The 9,382-nt window shown below is 41.2% G+C and overlaps 2 pseudogenes; both read left to right on the top strand.

Moving 5' to 3' along the window:
- The first annotated feature begins 1,288 nt into the window (after positions 1-1,288).
- On the top strand, positions 1,289-2,559 carry LOC147449268 (uncharacterized; annotated as a pseudogene).
- Positions 2,560-8,792: 6,233 nt separating this feature from the next.
- Positions 8,793-9,070, top strand: LOC147449267 (uncharacterized; annotated as a pseudogene).
- The last annotated feature ends 312 nt before the right edge of the window (positions 9,071-9,382 follow it).

Raw genomic sequence — 9,382 nt, 5'->3', positions numbered from 1 at the left:
ATTGACTGTAGAAGAAATTGAAATAACAATAGTGAGCATTTCCTTTAAGAGAATTCTTAAAGAGCATAAGAAGAGTAAATGATTAAAGGTAGCAAGATGAACACTACAGCTAATTAGCTTGGCATGAACAATACTTGTAAAAGAGAGAGAGAAAGGAGTAGAGAAATTGACAACAGTTGAGGTCCGAATTTATGTGGAGCCGGTCCCCCCTCCAAAAGGATTTTGTATTATAGATTCCCCCATAAAGATAGACTTGGTACAATACAATCTTGTGTTCCTTGAGACCTCATTGGTGCAATGAAGATGGTTGACTTCATACACCAAAATTATGCCCTTAACTATCTTGCAAAAGCAGGAAAACTAGTCCTGTAATTGGACACTCAAGTGTCCTAAGACACTAAAGTTTCCTGTGAGCACATGAATTTTGTCCTTTTTTAAAAATGCACACTTTTAGCCAATTTTCCCATAAAACATTATGTAGGTTTAGAGTATGACTCCAAGAATATCATGAAATTTTGGTTTGGGTCAAATGGTGAGTGCTAGTGGGTTAAAAAATCAAGATCTATGTGCTCATGTTTTTCATCGGCGACCTTGCATGGCTATGCAACTCTCACCTTGGGGCTGAAGTGATGCCTGCCATTGGATCTCCATGGCAATTGAACGCACAAGATCTTTGGATCTTAGAAGCATTGTAAGTGAAAGTAAAGCCTTATCATGTTGAAATTTGAATTTCTTGAGCAAAATAAAAAACCAATCCGAAACCTGCAACACAGCACACAGGTAAAACATCACTCGGTAATCCTCCTCTGGGTGTCCTGCTCGCCCACAAATTTTTCTCCATGCCACGGTGACCTCATCCTTGCTAACATGGCTACCTTCCAATGCATTTTGCCTCACTTTAGAGGGACGAGAGCTTCTCTACCTTGCCATGGGATTTGGTGTTGAATGGGAAAAAAGAGCTCCCCCTCTTGATTGGGAGACCAAGCAGTACAAGGAAAAGATTGTGTCATATAACTCATGCAAAGGATTGTTCAAATGCATTTTTGATGGTGATGAGACCGCCTACATGTTGTCATGGGACTCTATACGCATGTACATTGTATCTAAGGAGAAAACCATGCTTGATATGCGTACTGCATTTGATGTCGATGATGATCTCTCCTTGGCCATATCTTTGTGATGTCAAAAGAGGGAAAATCAGAGAGACAATGTATTACCTTGTGTAGAGATGCCTATTGTCCTTGATGCAATTGATACAGCTTGTGGTGATGCCCATTTGATGCATGTTATGGACGCTATGGATGATACGCTTACTATGCATGCATTTTATGCGCATGTGGAAGAAAGAAATGAGGAAGCCCCTTGATTGTCTACATTTGCTTCTATTGCAACTATGCCTGTTGTAGGTGAACCTCCTACATCATGTAAGAGAGGTCGACCTCCAAAGCCTTTCATCGTGGGTAGAGGGCATACAAAGGCCCAACATGCTGATTTTCTTTTGATGGTTGTGCTAATAATGTGAATGTGGACACTCATGATGCATCTAGAAAGGCTGAGAGGAATCATGCAATAAATTCATGATGCTTATGGTGATGTAGAGAGTAGTCATGCTCATGGCAAGGGCTAGAAGCTTCTCAAAAAGCGTGGAAAAGTGCAAAAGACGCTTGATACAAAAGGTTAGAAATCAAGTATCCATGAAGCAGGTGATTCTTGTGATGATCATGGATCTATGGGAGAAGAAAATGAATGCAAGGATGAGCTTTTGGAGGCCAAAGGGCCGGTCTTGCGGGACAGTGATGATGAGTCCAATTGGTCTAATGTGACTATGCCTTCAAGGAAGAGTGGTGATAAGATGCATGTCAAACTTGAAGGTACATTTAGAGTGCTTCCCACATTTGTAGATATTGGAGGTCTAGACTTGGGAAAAGTACCAAGAGAGCTCACAGAAATTCAGCCTTTTATAGCATTGTTCCCGTTAGACTTGATTGACATGATTGTGGGTGAGACAAATAGATATGCATTGGAAAAGAAAGAACAAGTCTAACGGGTTTGTTTCTATTTTCTGCACTATTTTCTGCAATTTCTTGGTGCCTCTCTTGGCATGGCTTTGGAGTATATGCCAGACAAGAATTATTTATTGGAAAGGGGAAACTTGTGGTGTCATGCATTATCTAGACTATGCTGAGAAAATGGGGCAAACTGAGTACCAACAGATAAAGCATTTCTTGCATGTAAGAGACAACTCTCAAAGGTCAATTCAGAGATTGTGAGAGCATAAGCTATGACAAGTCTTGCCATTAGAGGAAAGGTTGAATGCAATGTTTCAATTGCAATTCAATTGTGGATAAAATGTGACTGTTGATGAGAGGATTATACCGTCTAAACGTAAGTTGAATCCATGTAGGGTATATAATCCCAAGAAGCCTCACAAGGTTGGGATCTAGTTATGGAACTTATATGATTCTGAGACTGGGTATAATTATTCCTTTCGTTTGTATGACAAATTGCCTTGTGTAGAGCTTTCATATAATGTTGAACCTATGTTTGCAAAAGATTTGAAATAAAAAGTTCATCATGTGTTCTTTGATAGGTGTTTTACATCAGTCAATCTCTTGATGTATTTGACCGAACAAGAGCATGGTGCTACAGGTACTTACATGACTAACATGGAAAACTTTTTGGATTTGCAGTTGCTACATATTGAGCACCGTGAGCGTGGTTCTTCTTGATTTGCATGGTTTTATTAAGCCTTATAAAGGATTTACAATAAGAGGTTCGCACATGGATGATCGCCCAAGTTGGACTGACCCCAACATCTGCTTGCATGTAGTTGGATGGATGAAAATACAATTTTTTGCTTCCAATGTCTATGGTATGCAAAGTGGTGAAGTATTGAGGTAGATTGGAAGTGGTCATAGAGTTGCACTTACTTGTCCAAACATAGCCATCTAGTATATAACAAGAACAAAGCAGGTTGTGATGTATTTGATAGTATGGTCTTGGGATCTGGGTACAGTTTAGAGGCTACTATACATGGTTGGAAGTGGTGGCATGCATTGTTTTAGGGCATGTCGGATTCTGTTTTTGCAAATGTGTACATAATTTGGAAGTGTTTGCATGGAAAAAAAAATGTAAATCGGTTTCAGTTTATGATTCGTTTGCAAGAGCAACTTGTTGATAACCACTTTGCAGGGATTCTCACATGTAAGGCAATTTTGTAAACAAATGGTGAATTGTTTTTCTTAGTCATAAGCTAAGATTCTTAACTTGTTCTCCATTGTGACATGTATACCATATGTATCAATGTCGACTTGAAGAGCCATATGCGTTTTTGGATTTGCTGTTTTGGTGAGTGTAAGCATAAAAAATAAATTTTTCATACGTGAAAATTATTTTTCTTGAAGTGATAGTTGATCATCTATCATTCGCTAACTTGGAAAGAGGTCTTACAAATTCACAATTCATTCAAATGATTTTTTTACGAAAGAAAATTATGTATGCATAAAATGCAGATCAATGTTTTATACCATGTGATACTTGAGAGGTTTTATGTAAAGGCCATTTAGCTTTTTTGGTTTTTCTAATAATACTCTCATCTTGTATGTAAAACCCCTTAGAAAGGAGTTGGTCAAATGATCCACGACAAAGTTGCTAGAATTATTTGCAAAACACCCAAAAAGGATACTGTAGTGTCCTTTTTGGTACCAAACTAGTGTTAACATATCCCCAGCCTCAATCCCAAGGCCTCAAACACCTTCAAAGGTGAAGAGATCTAGCAAGGAGTGAGGGAAGGGAAGAGTAAGAAGAAGTAACATAGGAGAAATAAATAGTCTCCTCCCTTGTATTAATCTTGTGGCTTAGCATAGCATAGTAGCATAGTAGTGGAGATGAATAAGATGGAAAGATTTTGCTTTGGAGCATGGCTCTTGGTTGCATTTTCATTCCATAGCCAAGAAGTGTTGGTGTAGGCTCTCAACTTCTCAACAAGATTGGCTAAGGAGACAAAATTATTGCTTCACACCAAGAGAGTGTGTGAGAGGGTGTATATCTTGCAATCACACCCCCTCCTTGCTTTGGTCGACCCCTAGTTCTAGCTCATGCTTGAAGCTCATTGGATCATGTCAAGCCTACACAATCACAAGCCTAGGTCATTTCAAGAAATAGAGGTAGACTTTGGACAAGTTTCCTCCTTTCCCCTTTGAGAGAAAGAGCTTGAATAATGCTTTAACATTTAATTAAGCCCTAGAATACCTTAAGGTCCTAGGTCTAAGGACTTTTAACACTAACCTTTGGAGGTATTTAATGAAGCTAACCCTAAGGTCTTTTAAACTCCATTATCTGGTCATTTCTCTTTGATATACCATCTCCCTTTTGGACATATTTCCTTCTCTCCCTTTGGTCTCATGCTGAGCTAGATCTAAAAGCACATGTCTATATTCTAACTCTTGTTCCCATTTATTTTCCCACATCAAATGATCAGTTCAATATGAGAAGATCGTTTGGGTTAGTTAAGTATTAGATTTTATGACAATGCCCATCCATGTTCTCAGCTGTATAAAGACCAAGATTCTTGATGGTACACAAAGATGATTGATGCCACTTACTGCTATACTGCTTAACCTAGTTTTTGGCTTAATGAGAAAGATAATGTTGAAAAGCTTGAGAGGAGTTGTCTTAGATGACAAAAATGATGACTACTAGCATAGTAGCATAGTAGTGGAGATGAAGAAGATGGAAAGAGTTTGCTTTGGATCATGGCTCTTGGTTGGATTTGCATTCCATAGCCAAGAAGTGTTGGTGTAGGTTCTCAAGTTCCTAGCAAGCTTGGAGAAGGAGATGAAGTTCTTGATTCAAACCAAGAGAGTGTGTGTGAGGGTGTATGTATTGAAAGCACACCCCCTCCTTGCTTGGGTCGACCCCTCCTTCTAGATCATGCTTGAAGCTCATTGGCTCATGTCAAGCCCACCCAATCACAAGCCTAGGTCATTTCAAGCAATAGAGGTAGACTTTGGACAAGTTTCCTCCTTTCCCCTTCGAGAGAGAGAGCTTGAATAATGCTTAAACATTTAATTAAACAAACTAAATTATCATTTGACCCCTTTAGAGACCAACCAATAGGCTTTAGGCGCCTTATGAGGGCAACATGGGGGGAGCTTGACATGTGTGCTTGTTGCCTCTTTTGTCTTGGGCTTTCCTTGAGTGAGTGAGTATGTGTGTTCCTACTTGTAGGGCTTGTATCCCCTTGTGTAGGGATCTAGGTTGACTTTGGAACACCTCACCCCTTAAGAACCTTAGTCATGCCCCGCAAGCACATTAGCCAGAAAGAATGACAGGCACCTCAAGCACCTAATTAGTCATCAAGCACGACAAGCACCTCAAGCACATGCTTAGCTTGTTTAAGGTCTAAAATACCTAAAGGTCCTATGTATAAGGACTTTTAACACTAACCTTTGGAGGTCTTTAATGAAGCTAACCATAAGGTCTTTTAAACTCCATTATCTGGTCATTGCTTTTTGATAGACCATCTCCATTTTTCACATGTTGCCTTCTCTTCCTTTGGTCTCGTGCTAAGCTAGATCTAAAAGCACATGTCTATATTCTAATTCTTGTTCGCATTTACTTTCCCACATTAAATGATTAGTTCAATATGAGAAAATAATTTGGGTTAGCTAAATAATAGACTTTGTGAAAACTGCACATTCCGGTTCTCAACTGTATAAAGAGCAAGATTCTTGATGGTACACAAAGACGATTGATGCCACTTACTGCTGTACTACTCAACCTGTTTTTTGGCTCAATGAGGAAGATAATGTTGCAAAGCTTGAGAGGGAAGTAGATCCTATCTAGAGAGCTGAATGGAGAAGGAGCAGGAAACTTGTTGAGAAAAGAAAGAGGGATGATCTAGCAGAAATATTGTAGATCTTTAGCTTTAGGTAGAGGTGTTTAGTGAGGTTCATGGAAAAATGGAAAGCTTCAGCTTGAGCAGAATGTAGCATTCTTGAGGAGAATGCAGTAAGCTTGAGGAGGGAAAGGAGGTTCAAACTTCTGTTGCAGAGCTTTTGGGAGAGAAAAATTAGGGGAGGAAACAGAAGCAACGTACAAGGTGTATTGAAGAGAAGTGAGAGATGGTATAGTAGAGAGAGAGGGAGGGAATGATCAACACATTTTTGGAGGGACCCCCTTTTAGGAGAGAGGGGGGAGGAATTGGGAGCCACTAGAGAGAGGAAGGATTGGGTTTTACTCAACTATTTAGAGAAAAGTTGAGTACAATTTTGACCACTTACTTTTAGGCCCTTCCATACCCACCATTTTAGTCCACATGGCATCCACCCATTTTCCCCTTTCATAATCTCCTTTTTAACCCATGGCAAATAAAGAGGCTCCCTTAGATCCCATTTCCTTCCTAATGGATTATGCTCATTTGTCTGTGGACCTCTTAAGTGTGAATTTGTGCATATACTAATGGATCTTTTAAATCATAGAGGTATCAAATCGTATCCTTTAATACGTGTCCACGGCTTGCATGACATGACAATGATGCTTCTAGCAAGTGTGCTTTAGACATTGTCGAGAAGTGCCTAGTGCGGTTGGCCTTCGATTGTGAGAGTTCGCAACAAAATTAAACGAGTCACAAAAGATTTGAAGAAAAAGACACACCAAAAAAGAACAAAACTCCAGCCATGAAAGCTTTACTCTAAAAGAGAACCAAGATCAACTCGAAACTCTTGTGTTTGTGATGATTGGGTGTAGTCTCACTCCCAATTGCACAAATACAATGTATGTTTGCCCTATTAAAACCCTTTCTTGCATCTTGAATTCTTCGTCAAGGACATTTTATGGAAGCTTCAACACTTTCATAGACAAACTTACACACCTTTTTGAAGAGAAGAAAACCTAAGTGGAACCCTCGTACGCTCAAACATGGGGTTAGAACAATGCACTACTGCACTAGGGACTCCATAGAAGAAGTATCCCTTCATAGAGAGGCTAAATGAGATGGTATTCCTCTTCTAAAATGTTACTCCAACTGTCATATTCATGGAAATGTCTATGATGTGGCCTTTTGAGCCATTGTTGACCATTTTTTGTCATTTTAAGCCAAAAAATATCCTTTTTCCCCACAAAAAGCCCAAACGAGCTGGAAAAAATTCCTTAAATTGTGGAAAACTTGCACTACAATCGCATTGATGTTCGCTATTGGATCTCATCCTCTAGCCCACTGGGTCGCGGATGTGTCGGCTAGTAGGCTTACTTGGTGTTGGTAGCCACTATGAGCTCCTATTTAATGAGAGAATAGTGGGAGCATTTGCAGTCAAAAGATCAATCAAATAGGGTTGTCCACTGGCCCCTCTAATGTTCGCTATTGGATTTACCTGAAGATAGTGTTACTGCAAGAAGGAAGATTCAAGGGCTCTCTCTACCAAACAACAACCAACTGCTCGTGAAGCAATTTGCAGATGACTCCCTACTTTTCTCCAAAGCATGCCTAGAGGTAATTAGAAAGGCCTTGGAGATTGTACAAGTGTATGCCATAGCATCTGGGTCGAAGTGGAGTACTGTATGTACATTTCCAAATTGGACATATTCTAATGCGATAAAACACGCAATAGTGCCATGTCCAAGGCCTCCCCACCCGAGTAAGACATGTACACGACTACAACCATGGCAACAGTTGTCGCATATTGGACATTATGTACATTAATTGTCACATTTGGTCCTACATAGCAGAAGACATTAAAAGTGAGGTGAACATTTTGTTTTCACATTATAAGCGTGCCAGAAGACAACAACGTGAGATCGTGCTGTGTAATATTGCAATTTTCTTGCAAAATGTAGTTATGAATGTGTGATCTTACTTCACACCTTTTTTGAAGATCAACAATACGCTTCCTCCTTTTTTAATTTTGATGGATTTGGAAGGCCCTTGTCTTGAAATAACATGAGATGCCCTAGATTGACACTCGAAGGGCGGATCCACACTCGAGGGGTGGAACCCCAGCCCACTATCGTCAACAAACGAGGATCTAAAGGCTCAACTTTGCCAAAATCGACAGAGTTAGAAAACAAATTGGCTATCCCCGCCTCGTCTGGTTAAAGGTCTGCTTTGCACTGGCAGGAGTTGGCGTACGCGACAAAACTGATGAAGACTGGCAGGGGTTCTACCCCCGCCGTGCGGATGCACCCGAATTATTAGTGCTAGTGCGGATGGGGACTAAAATGAATATTTGTTGATTCCCAATTTCCCATTTATAAAAAATGTGTGCGACCTTATTAGCTAAAGTTAGAAAGGCTACTTCAACCTTTTTGAAAATCTTGTTTTTCAAAGGTAATTGGAAAGGTCACCCCATAACCTAAAGTTGAGCGACTGAAAGCAAGGTAAGTATATAAAGGATGAGAAGGCAATTGCAAAGGTGATTCAAAAATGACGAACGCAGGTGTGCTCATTGGAGTCATAGTGGTGGCTGCGTTTATGGTGGCGAGTGGGAGCGCAGGAGTACAGCACCGCGTAGGCAACGAGAACGGATGGAGTCTCCGCACCAACTTCACGGCCTGGACGCTTGAGCACCATATCCATGTGGGCGACACCCTGCGTAAGTAGAGAGAGAGAGAGAGAGAGAGAGAGAGAGAGAGAGAGAGAGAGATAGAGAGAGAGAGCTCAGCTTATGTGTGTGTGTGTTTTTGTGTGTGCAGTGTTTGAGTATAATCCACAGCTCCACAACGTGCTGCTCTTGAGCCCACTTGACTGGGCCTTGTGCAACGTTAACGCCACCAAGGAGCGGCCCCCTCTCTTCATGGACGAAAGAGGCCACACCATCTTCGGCCCCCTGCAGCAAGCAGGAATCTACCACTTCACATGTGGCCACGCCGACCATTGTGACGAGGGGATGAAGCTTGGCGTCTATGTCCGCCTGCTTCCGGGCCACCCCTCCGAGGCCGCCCCACTCCTCCTGATCTCGACTACCCCACTCCACCTCCAATCGATAATCCTGATCTCGACTACCCCACTCCATCTCCAATCGATACTCCTGATCTCGACTACCCCACTCCACCTCCAATCGACTACTCCTGAAGTCGGCCCACTCCGGTCTTTCCCGTCTCCCATATCTACTCCCCGGTCTCCTGATGTACAGCTCCCGCCCTTCCCCACTCCCTCTTGTGCATACGCTACATCCTCTCCTTCATTATGGGCCACATCATCATTGTCATGCATGAAGAAGCGGGCCTGCTCTTTTTTTTTTCCCTTCGTTTTTTTATGTATAAATAAAGAACGAAGATTTTTGGATTCTCTCTCTCTCTCTCTCCCCCTGTGAAATTGAATCATATTGTTACAGTATGTCCACTAGGGCTTTCATACTTAGCTCCTGTGGTGTCAAAGTCAACG

The sequence above is a fragment of the Adiantum capillus-veneris genome, chromosome 10, assembly GCF_014529385.1.
Source record: "Adiantum capillus-veneris isolate H3 chromosome 10, ASM1452938v2, whole genome shotgun sequence".
In the NCBI taxonomy this organism is placed as follows: domain Eukaryota; kingdom Viridiplantae; phylum Streptophyta; class Polypodiopsida; order Polypodiales; family Pteridaceae; genus Adiantum; species Adiantum capillus-veneris.
The sequence above is the reverse complement of the archived record's forward strand: the minus strand, read 5'-3'. Positions and strand labels throughout refer to the sequence as shown.